We start from the raw sequence: 11,741 nt of genomic DNA on the forward strand, positions 1-11,741 counted from the left end.
GACAAGGGAAGAAAAGAAATCCCCAACTGCTGCATTGGTGGTTTCTGGACTGAAGTCCTGATGTTTGGATTCAACTAAAATTTATTTATAAACAACTTGTTTGAGGTTGCTGACAAACAATAGCCATGCAAGAACATTTCCCACTTCAGGGGAAAGCTGATTTTCTTTTTTTTCCTCCAATGCCCAAGGTAGCTGAATTCGGAAGGCATTGCCACCTAACTGTTCTCCGATTTTTCTGTATTATTTGGAAGAAAATAAATTAAATCCAACAAGATCGTTCTAAAGTGCTACCCCTGTAGCATCATAGTGCTAAATGACAGATGTTTCTCTCTGAAAAGTGGCTCTAATGCATGTGCAGTAACTTTGTCTCAAATGATTTCAGCAGGCATCAATATAGCTGGTGAGGCTATGAGAATTGTCTAGCTAGGTACTCGGGCTGACACAAATTCAACAGGATGCTAGAGTCCTTGGGGTACCTCAGGAGAGTGATGGTATTGCATTTGGGGACACTCCATTGCATCTGGGGGTGCAGGAACTGCTTATTCATGATCAGTCACTGTCCTGCTAGAAAATGTCTCCTAATGGGGTCTTTCTATTGCCTGAGTAGTCCGTGGTACTTTAAGAACTACCTAAATAATCACAGTGAAGCCTGCCTTAAGCAAGCACCCAAAGGACCAGCAAAAAATCAGTTGTCTGATTGTGATAGTCTTAAAGTAAAGGTCAGCCAACATTTTATTGGAAGTCATAGGGAGGCAGTGAAACGAATGCTTTAGACAAAGAGGGGTCTCTACCAAAGGATCTGATAGGTTCCCTGCCCCATGCAGTGTTCAGAGAGCTTTGGGAGCCCAATAAATGCTATCGATTCGCTGACTGATGGAGTCCAGGCAATCCAGCAAACACATTTTTCAAAGTTCCGGTTTTTCTCTGTCATATGCAGTTTTTCTGCCTAAACAGATCTGTCGCCTCACATGTATCCACATAGCACCTCTGACAGCAGCTCTATTGGGGAAGTATGCTATATACCTCTAAGGAGGCAATAAACAAGCACAGGCAAAGGAGAAAAGTCCCCACGAAAACCCAATTTGGATTGGGGAAATCCCCAGGGAATTCTGAAAGTGGGCAAGGTTTGAAATTTACATGCTATTGGGTGTTTAGTTTTGAGATACAGCCCATGTGGAAGAAGGAAAAGGGGGAGGGAGATATGTTCAAGGCTAGCTCTAGACCCACCACCAACAAAAATCTCACTCAGTTACAAAGGCCTGAGAATCCAGGACAATATATGGCCATTAGCCTCATTTCCACCACCAAATTCAAATAGGGTTCTAGGAGATGACTAAGTAGTCAGGGAATAAAGTCAACTTTACTCAAGTGCTTTCTTCAAACCCTCTTAAAATAGAATAAAATCAAATAATATTTGTTGAAAAAAAACTGTTTCCAAAGCAGCTGTTCAAATAAGACAACTTGTTACCCCAGAGAAGACAGAGAGGGAAACTGTTTTCACTTTTTAATCAAAGGGTTTTTTTTCTTTAAATAAAAAGTCTTTAAATTTCTCAAATTTGAAGCCCAAGCCCACCTTCAAATCCAGTCCTTAATCCTCTAATGCCCTTTATCAAATACTTGGGAGTTTAAAGTGTTATTAAATACCTTTTTTTGGATTATAATTTTTACTCTTGATTATATGATGACTCTCTATATAATCAAATATTCATTGGATAATGATGATTAAAATATATAATCCCCCAAAAGATGTTTAGAACAATTTAAACGACCATTGACTTAATTAAAGGGAGTTAGGGGATTAGCAAATGAGATTGAAGGGGTAAATTCATGTCTTAAAAAACACCTAATTTTGCGGTTCCTGTGACTTTGAAACCAGAGGAAGGAAGAGATCCGAGGACAAAGAAGAGATAGGCGAAGAAGAATCACAGACAGGACCAGTGGTGAGGTCAATTGAGCTTTGCCTACTGGCTGCCCTCTAAACTGACTAGATGTCCAGTTTGTAAACTTGAGGGAAGGAAAGGACCATTTCTCCTTGCCTAATGGTGCAATGATCATTCAAGGACTCTTCACGCAAGGATGTTTAATATAGATGAAAAGTAGTGTGGTCTAGTGGATAGAGCACAGGCCTAGGAGTCAGAGGACCTGGGTTCTAATCCTAACTCTGACACCTCTGCTGTGTGACCTTGAGCAGGTCATTTAACTTCTCTGGGCCTCAGTTACCTATCTGTAAAATGGGGATTCAATCCTTCTCCCTCTTACTTAGACCGTAAGCCACATGTGGGGCAGGGACTGTGTTCAACCTGATTAACTTGTATCTAACCCAGTGCTTAGAACATCAGTTTTTGACACATAGTAAGTGCTTAACAAGTACCATTATTATTATTAATATTATTATTATTAGACACAATCCTATTCAGCCCAGGGGTAAGCCCATGCTTAGGAAAGAGTCACTTACTCAAAGAAGGGAGAATGGAGGATTTTTCTCCCAAGACACTCAGTTCCTTCCCCTGCCAAGGGAGCTTCGTCTCCCAATGCCTAAACCTAGCCACGGAGCACACACAAATGGAAATTTCTGTGGAGAATTATGTGTCTCTCATTTAGATTTTAAGGCAATCCATGAGGCCACAGTAATACATGCTGTGTACCGGGGACTGAAGGAGAAGAGAGTTCTGAGCCCAAATTCCTTAATCCATATTTACATAATCTGCATTTTAAAAATCAGGAACGTCACACCACACAATGTACCATCTCCATCCCTCAACTCCCACTGCCTCTATGACATGACAGGCCTTCCTCCCCTTGTTTAAATGGTTTTCTGGGTCTAAAAATATATAGAGGATGTCTACATAAATGGAATCACAGACCAATTCATTCATTCATTCAATCATATTTATTGAGCGCTTACTGTACTAAGAGCTTGGGAAGTACAAATCGGCAACATATAGAGACGGTCCCTACCCAACAAGGGGCTCACAGCCTAGAAAATCAAGGAGGTGGCATTAAGAATGGGATGGATCCAACTGCCAGCCCTCTGCTCCAATTTCTACAGAGAATGGTTTAGAAGGTCTTTCCCTTGGTTTCCATCATTTGTGGAGAGTTGTAATTAAGTGCAGTCCGGAGAGCCATGAACTCCTGCATCCAGAATTCCAGTTGGGGATGGGCCTTGTTTATGTACAGACTAAGGATGGTCTGAGATACAAAGGTCTAATGTCTTTCATTCTTCTTGTTCAGTGATCAGCCTCCCAACGAAATAGTAACTCTTTTTGTAGCGGCATACAATGAATGCTAATGGACCCCAAGTGGGACAAGGACTATATCCAATCTACTTAAATATCTATATTATCTCCTTAGTACACGTTTTGGCACATAGTAGTACATAACAAATACCATTGTTATTATTATTGGATCATTCATACTGTTAAGAGTTGATCAAGATGATATGCAGAGATTTAAATTATTGCCCATTGCTTCAAGTGCATTTCTAGTTTTCTTTTATGAGTGGGGTCTCTGTCTTGGGAGGCTTCTATACTTAAACCCTCTCCCATTCTTGAAAATGGAGATGTTGTTTCCTCCCTACCCACAGGGAGACATGTGTTTTCAAGAAGGAAAAAAAACTGAGAGCCAACTAAATAGGTTTGAGTCCACAAGACCAGGTCCTGAATAAAATCAGACTGATCTTCAAAAAAAAAAGCCTCTCATCAAGTAGTAGTTTTAGTAAAAATCAAAAATATCAGCCAAAGCTCCATCCCTTTACTTCTTCAGGCAACCAACAGTAGATGCACTGTTAAGTGTGGAAGACAGATTAATTTGAATCTATGACTGATTCTAGACTGCCTATACTTTTAAGGAGAGGGAGAGCACGGAAAATTAAATTCACAGATAATCCACAAAACTCAAATCTAATGAACCCAGTAGTTTCATCACCAAGTCTTTCTACCAGAACAGTGAACAATTAGAAAAATGGGCATTTTGAGTTTCCCTTCCCCTTTTTTTTATCACTGCCCTCCTTCCATTGCACTGCCTGTACTCTTGTGATAGGAAGAGAGTAGGCCAGAGAAGAAGGACAAGAATCTAATGGATCTAGCTGAATCTAATGGATCAGCACAGAACACTGCTATTGAGGGTTTTCTCCAGTCTGGGATGTCTCAGTAAGGGTGGCATAAGTGGTGCCCAATTAAGCCCTCTTTTCCTATTAAGCCCTCTTTTTCCCACCTTGGTCTCCCTTCTGCATCTCAATCTGTGGTCTTTGGACCCTTGACATTCACCCCACCCCAAACCCCATAGGATTTATGTATGTATCTTTAAAATTATATATTATCAGTGACTTATTTATTCACATTAATGTGTATCTCCCCCTCTAGACTGTAAGCTTGTTACAGACAGGAAACATGTCTGCTAATTCTATTGTATTGTACTCTCCCAAGCACTTAGTACAGTGTCCTGCACATAGTAAGCATTCAATGAATATGATTGATGGATGCACAAGGCAGATTCATTGAACTTTACGAACAGAACCTTTAAAGCCATCATTATCAGTGGGATGGTGATAACACAGCTTAGCAGTTAAAGACAAAACCTGACCAGCCTTTTCTTCAGGTTACTCAGCCAAGGCTAAAGAGAGAGCTGAATTTTCTCCTCAGGGTTCTTTCCTGCCAGTTCGGCATTGAATGTGATGGGCCCAGGGGAGACTGGCTCATAGTTATGGCCAACACTGCAATAACCTGTTGAGTTTCAATTGGATAGACCTGGTATCTTTAGAAAAAGAGGGAGATTTTTTTTTCCTGCAGGGTCCTGAGTTTAACAAATGTTCATTCTCTTCTGCCACAACCCCCCACCCCACCTGCCCAGGTCAAGAACAGCCATCTCCTTAGGGTGCTATAAGGATCAGGAAGGGTTTTTTTGTGGGGGCAGGTTTTTTGAACCTGTGAACTCAGATTTTTCTAACCTCGGGAACAAAGTGTCAGACAGGCAGGAACTTGGTCTACACACTCATAAAACTAGAAGAGGAGGGGGTGCGGAACCACACACACATGCACACATACACACACCCCGGGGTAATTCAGGACATATAACTTTGTTGGCCTGAGTCATCCGAGTAATTGAAACAAAAGTAAGGGGCTGGTTTGTCTGAATTATTCAGAGAACTGTGGGTGGCCAGGCCCCCAAGTCCACGCCTACATTCCCTTTTCTGCAACTTCATTTGGTCCTTGACCTCTCTGTAGGGCCTGGGGGTGGGGTTGGTGTGTGTGTGTGGGGGGGGGGGGGGGTGCTTGCAGAAGGTCGGAGCCTCAGTTGGGGCACAGGAGGAGCAGAATCCCGGCTTGGCCCAGCCAGACCCGGCCCTGCTCCGTTGGCCTTGACTCTTCGGCCCCCTGTCTCCCTCTATCCCAGCCCAGGTGGAACCGACAGCACACATGAGTCCACTGGCTGTTGTTGGTAATAATAATGATGGTATTTGTTAAGCACTTACTATGTGCCAAGCACTGTTGTAAGTACTGAGTATTAACGTTCATTATTCCCCATTATAAACCCTACCACCACCAACACCACCACCACCTCTAAAACCTAGAGAGGCTGCGTGGCTTAGTGGAAAGAGCCCGGGCTTTGGAGTCAGAGGTCATGGATTCTAATCTCTGCTCTGCCACTTGTCAGCTGTGTGACTGGGCAAGTCACTTCTCTTCTCTGTGCCTCAGTTCCCTCATCTGTAAAACGGGAATTAAGACTGTGAGCCCCACGTGGGACAATCTGATCACCTTGTATCCCCCCCAGCGCTTAGAACAGTGCTTTGCACATAGTAAGCACTTAACAAATACCACCTAGAAAGTGGACCGAAGGTAGCGGTAGGAGCGGTGGTGGTTGGTGGGGCTGACCGTCTTGGCCCACTGTGCGGTTGTTTCCTCTCCCCATGGGTGGACGGAGGAGGGAAGCATAGTCTGGACCCTTGGGGCCGGTCTGGGAAGCAGCGGGAAGGGGCGGCGGGGGGCGCACCGGGAGGCGACCCCGGAGGAGGGGCAGGATCAGCAGCTGGACCGGGAAGATTGGGAACTGGATCGGCCCGGGCATCCCGAGCTTGGGAGCGAAGGGGCGCATAATAGCGTGAGATAAGGGGAAAGAGGATGGGAGAGGGAAGAAAATCCTGGAAGAAGGAAACGAAAGAGGAAAAGAGGTGATGGACCCAGCAAACATAAAGGAGAAGGTGGGATGGGGGCGCTCGAGACGCGTCCGGACCCTTCAGGAAAAGTTCATAGAGACTTTTTTTTTCCATCCTAGTCTGAAGCAGAAAGTGCGGAGCCGCCGCAGGACGCGCTTCCCTCCCCTCTCCCCTTCCGGCTCCTCTCCCACGCAAGGCGCGGAAATCTAGTTCCAGAACGGCAGAGAGGAAGGGGAAGGAGGAAGAGGAAGGAGGAGGAAAAAGAGAAGGAAGAGGACGAAGAGGAAGAAGAGTGGGAAGAGATAAATTTGTCTTTGAAAATCTTTTCAGTACATCATCACGCTTAATAAGGGCAGTGTTGTAGTTACACTTCTGTAATTAAGTGAATAATTAAAAAGAAGTTGATCATCAATTAGTTAATTAAATAATTAATCCATTTTACTTTCATACCCTCTTTCTTCCTCCCCCCCCTTCTCCCTCTCCCTCCCCCCCTTTTTTTTTTGGTTAATCACTGTGGCTTCGGTAATGAGCCGCCTCTGGGTTGCTAGGCAACCGCCTCCTAGTTTAAACAGTCAGCAGCTGCCTCCCATCAGCACCAGTCTGAAGGGATGCAGAGAGGGTGCCAGGGCGGACGGGGGAGCTGCCAGCCTGCCACTCCCAGACACTTCTTTGCAAACATTAGCCGAGACCTGCGGAGAGGGAACAGATTTGCCGAGCAGCCTCACCCACCTCCTCCCACCCCCCTTCTCCTCCTAGGAAATGCAACTGGTCTTACCCGGAGAGGCAGAGCCGCGGAGCCAGAGAGAGAAAGAGAGAGAGGAGGGAGAGAGAAAGAAACAGCCAGGCAGAGAGAAGCGGTCGAAGAGAAGAGAGAAGCAGTCGGAGAGATGAGAGGAGGAGGAAGAGGAGGAGGAGAAGGAAGAGGAGGTGGGGAAAGAGGAGGAAAAGGAAGAGGAGAAGGAGGAGGAAGAAGAAGACTACAAAAAAAACAAAGAAGAAGGGAGGACAGACAGATGGACTCTGGCCTTCCCAGGGACCCCGGGGGGCGGGTGGAGGTGGAAGGGTGGGTCTAGGAGCCCCAATTGGAGTCCTTAGAGACCTAACTCTGGAAGGGGCGACTCTGAAGTCTTGGAGACGTCGAAAGAGGGGTCTGGGTCCCTTTCCCCAAAGTTAATGCCTCTTGCCGTTCCTCCCGAAGACTACTGGGCTATGAGCCCAACCCCAGTCCCAGATCTAACCAAATTCCCACTCGCCCCCCACCCCTCAGGACCGACTGACTTGCGCATCCCTCGCCTAACAGCAACTTGGCTAGGAAGTGCTCAGACGCCTGGGGCTTCTCGGGGCGGCGAGGGGAGGGGAGAGGAAGGGCAGGAGAGGAAGAAGGGAGAAGACGAGGAGAGGGATGGAAAGGGGAGAAAGAGGCGGAAGAGGGAAGGGGTGGAGAGGGGAGGAGGATTAGGGGAGAGCTTTGAACCCTAACTGTGTGAAGCCGCCCACCGGGGGTTGAGCCGCCGGGGCTACCCGCTTTCCCCGCGCGCCCCTTGCCCACGGGTTTAAGGGAGAGGGGTCCAGGGTGGGGGGCGGAGCCTGGGGCTGGCCATCCATCCATCCAGCCATCCAGCCAGCCAGCCATGGTTCTAATCATGGGTTCTAATCCCGGCTCTGCCACACGTCTGCTGTGTGACCTTGGGCAAGTGACTTCACTTCTCTGAGCCTCAGTTACCTCATCTGGAAAATGGGGATGAAGACAGTGAGCCCCACATGGGACAACCTCATCACCTTCCCCCCCAGCGCTTAGAACAGTGCTTTGCACATAGTAAGCGCTTAACAAATGCTATTTATTATTATTATTATTATTATTATTATTATTATTATTATTATTATTATTATTATTATCATCCAGCCAGCCAGCCGGGTCGGCCAGCGCACATCTTGGCCCCGCCGCTCCTGTCCTGATTAAGCAGGTGCCGGGGCTCGTGTTGGAGCGAGGGTCGATGCGGGGTTCCAGCACGCAGCCGCCTCTCTCGCCACGGCCCCACGACTCGGCGACGCTGCTCAAAAGTGGTATTTGTTTAGCGCTTACTATGTACCAGGCGCTGTACTAACCGCTGGGGTGGATACAAGCAAATCGAGTTGGACACAGTCTCTCTCCCACATGGGGCGCAAAAGCCCCATTTTTCAGATGAGGTAACTGAGGCACAGGGAAGTGAAGTGACTTGCCCAAGGTCACACAGCAGACAAGTGGCAGAGTCGGGATCAATAATAATGTTGGTATTTGTTAAGCGCTTACTATGTGTCAAGCACTGTTCTAAGAGCTGGGGTAGATCCACAGTAATCTGGTTGCCCCACGTGGGGCTCACAGTCTTAATCCCTATTTTACAGATGAGGTAACTGAGGTACAGAGAAGTTAAGTGACTTGCCCATGGTCACACAGCTGACAAGCGGCGGAGTCGGGATTAGAACCCACGACCTCTGACTCCCAAGCCCGAGATTTTTCCACTAAACCACGCTGCTTCTCTACCTTCTGACTCCCAAGCCTGTGCTCTATCCACTATGCCATGCTGCTTCAGCATAAAGGCCTTGACGAACCGAGGAACGGGGGAGCGGGGACATTAATTCAGGGGGGCTCTGGCCCCGGGGGGCACTGGGGTGGGCTGTCAATGGTCTGGGGTGGGGGGTGCCGCTGGGGTAGGGGGCACTGGGAAGGCGAAAGCGCTAGGCGGGTGAAGGGGGCATGCACTTGTTCTGGGGAAGGTCACTGGGCCTCGATGGCAGGGCCCATATAATCAAAGGGTCACCCCCTTCCCCGTCCACCCCTCCTCGGCCTCTAGGCCAGAGGAGGACACGATTCAAGAGAGCATCGTGGGTTAGTGGCAAGAGCCAGGATTTGGGAGTCAGAGGACATGGGTTCTAATCCCGGCTCCTCTACTTGCCTGCTGTGTGACCTTGGGTAAGTCACTTCACTTCTCTGTACCTCAGTTACCTCATCTGTAAAATGGGGATTAAGGCTGTGAGCCCCACGTGGGACAATCTGATTACCTTGTATCTACTCCAGTGCTTAGAACAGTGCTTGGCACATAGTAAGTGCTTAAAAAATACCATAATTGTTATTATTATTCAAAGAAACCTGAACTTTCCTGTCTTTACAATGCGGTGGGTTCCGGGATTAGAAGAGGGGAAGAGGAAATGTGCTCCCTCTCGCTCCCTGCAACCCACAAATGCACCTTCCCCAAACCACATACTCATCAACCCGCCTCACATCCACGCACGTGCTCCGTACCCTACAGAGACCATACACCCCCTCACCACAGACCCCCTCAGTCCCATCCATAGATCCCAAGCACAGCCAGATAATTGACACATGGTCATGCAACATACACACATTACACACACATACACACCCGCCCCCAACTACCCCCGGGTACTCTACACAGACATACATACAAGTCATTCTCTGCCTCTGTAACACACACACACACACACAGAGAGAGAGAGAGAGAGAGAGAGAGAGAGAGAGAGAGAGACGCATACACACACGCGCGCGTTTTTTAATTCTCTGGAGTTACTCTTTTGTTGCCAATTGTTTCTCTGCCCCCAGGCCACGCTGTAAATGAGATGTTACATCTGCACCGAGCTAAGTAAACACTTTATAAATGAATAAATAAGTGAATAAATAACGAAATAGTCATATCGGGGACACAGTACTGCTGCCGGGGCCTGGGCCTGCCAGGGCGGCGGCGGACAGAATTGGGAGAGACGGAAAGTTAGTCGAGGGCGGAAGGAAGGAGGAGGGGAGGTAGGGAGGGAGAAGGAGTTGTTTCATTTCACCGTTAGATCTTTTTTTAAAATACATGAAATAGAGCCCTAGAAGGGCCGGGGGGAGGGGTGGGGGGGCTTAAACCCCTCCTTTTGTCACTGAGATATTGACCTCCCAGCTTTCACGTCACTGATAGTATAATTCAAGTGTCCCGTTTTATGCAGCTTTTATTTTCCTCCCAAATGATCTGCTTGACTCCTTGGAATAATTTCCACAGATGATGTTTTGGACTCATCACTTCCACCCCCAGCTTTCATAGAAAAACGGATTTTCGCAGCAGCACTTAAAACCGGATTTGCAAACTGAATATTTCTACAGAACACACAATACCGCTCTAAGTACGGTGGTTATTAAAGGAGGCTGAGGGGCTCCTTTGAACTGTTCTCTCTGTCCTCTCCCTGATTTCTCTCTCTTTCTCTCCCTCCTTTCCCTCCCCTGTCCCCTATTCTCACACTTTCTTCAGATAAAGACTAAACTGTAGAAATTGGGGACCCTCTCCTTTTGTAATTTGGGGGAGGGGGGAAAGGTGAGAGGGAAGGCGGAGCGGGATAAAGACGGTGCCTGTTACAGACAGACACATTGCCAGAATGGAAGGTCCGGTCCCAACCCAGCGGTGGTGAACGGGCCCGGTGCCGCATTCTGCGATGACAGGGGCGCGCGTGGTTAAAAAAGGTCTCAAGGACTGGCTAGACTTAAAAGAGAAAAGAAGAAATAGGACGAATGAGTTTTTTAAAAAGTCCCAAGCCTTAAAGGATGAACTTTGCAATTATCAAGGATAACAAGAACAAATGAAAAGGCACTCATTGAGTAACTGATATCAATTATGAAAACAGGCTTTTGAGTCTGGAATAAATGATAGGGGAATTGGCCTGAGAGAGAGAGAGAGAGAGAGTGGGAACAGACATGTTATTATTTACGCCAGATTAAGAAAAGTATCCAATTTGCTGGCCATCTCCTTCCCCGTGGGAATTGGCATCAATTTTATTATTGTTCCTCCGATTTTAATATTCTCTAAATGAATTACTATTGAACTAGGTAGTTAGTCAATAGTTTAATGCAATTAATTATCTTTAAATCGGTCTGTTATCTTTTTCTGGAGACTTAACTCTAACTCCACGAAACCATTTGTTTACAGTAAATAAAAGTGAAAGGCATTTTCAAGGGCCCCGGTGCATAGATTTTTTTTTTTGTATTGACTCTTTGGTGTCTAGTGTTTTTCCCACTGTTTCGTAAATTGTACGACATAACTAGAACTGAAGCAGTACATTTCTTCAAACAATGCCTCCTATATTCCATTTGTAATGGAATTGGAGGTAGAAAATGTAATTGTGTGTTAAACATGAGGCAGCCATACATGAAGATAAGCAGGTTTGAGTGACTGGATATGGAAATTCAGGGCAGAAACTAGATACTGGAGGTCTATTTTTGAGTTAAATGGTTCATACAAATATAAAACTCGCAATTCACTTATTTATTTATTTACGTGGCGATCTATCTGGCTTTCCCCTGTCTCACTCCTTACTCAGAGGGAAAATACGAATTGGGGGGGCTGTGGGGAGAGTGGAGAGAGGAGAGAAAAATCAACACAAAACTATTCTTCTAGTCCTCTTCCTTCCAACAAGGGATCACCAGAAATGTTTGTGGGAATGGATTGTAAATCAAAGGCGGGCTTCATCCCTTTTTTTTGGGGGGGGGTAAGGAGGGGGAAGAGAGCGGGGAGGGGAGAGAGAGAAACTTTTCTCTCAATTCAATGTTGAGCTCTGGTCGACTAAT

Source organism: Tachyglossus aculeatus, chromosome 21 (assembly GCF_015852505.1).
Source record: "Tachyglossus aculeatus isolate mTacAcu1 chromosome 21, mTacAcu1.pri, whole genome shotgun sequence".
Lineage (NCBI taxonomy): Eukaryota > Metazoa > Chordata > Mammalia > Monotremata > Tachyglossidae > Tachyglossus > Tachyglossus aculeatus.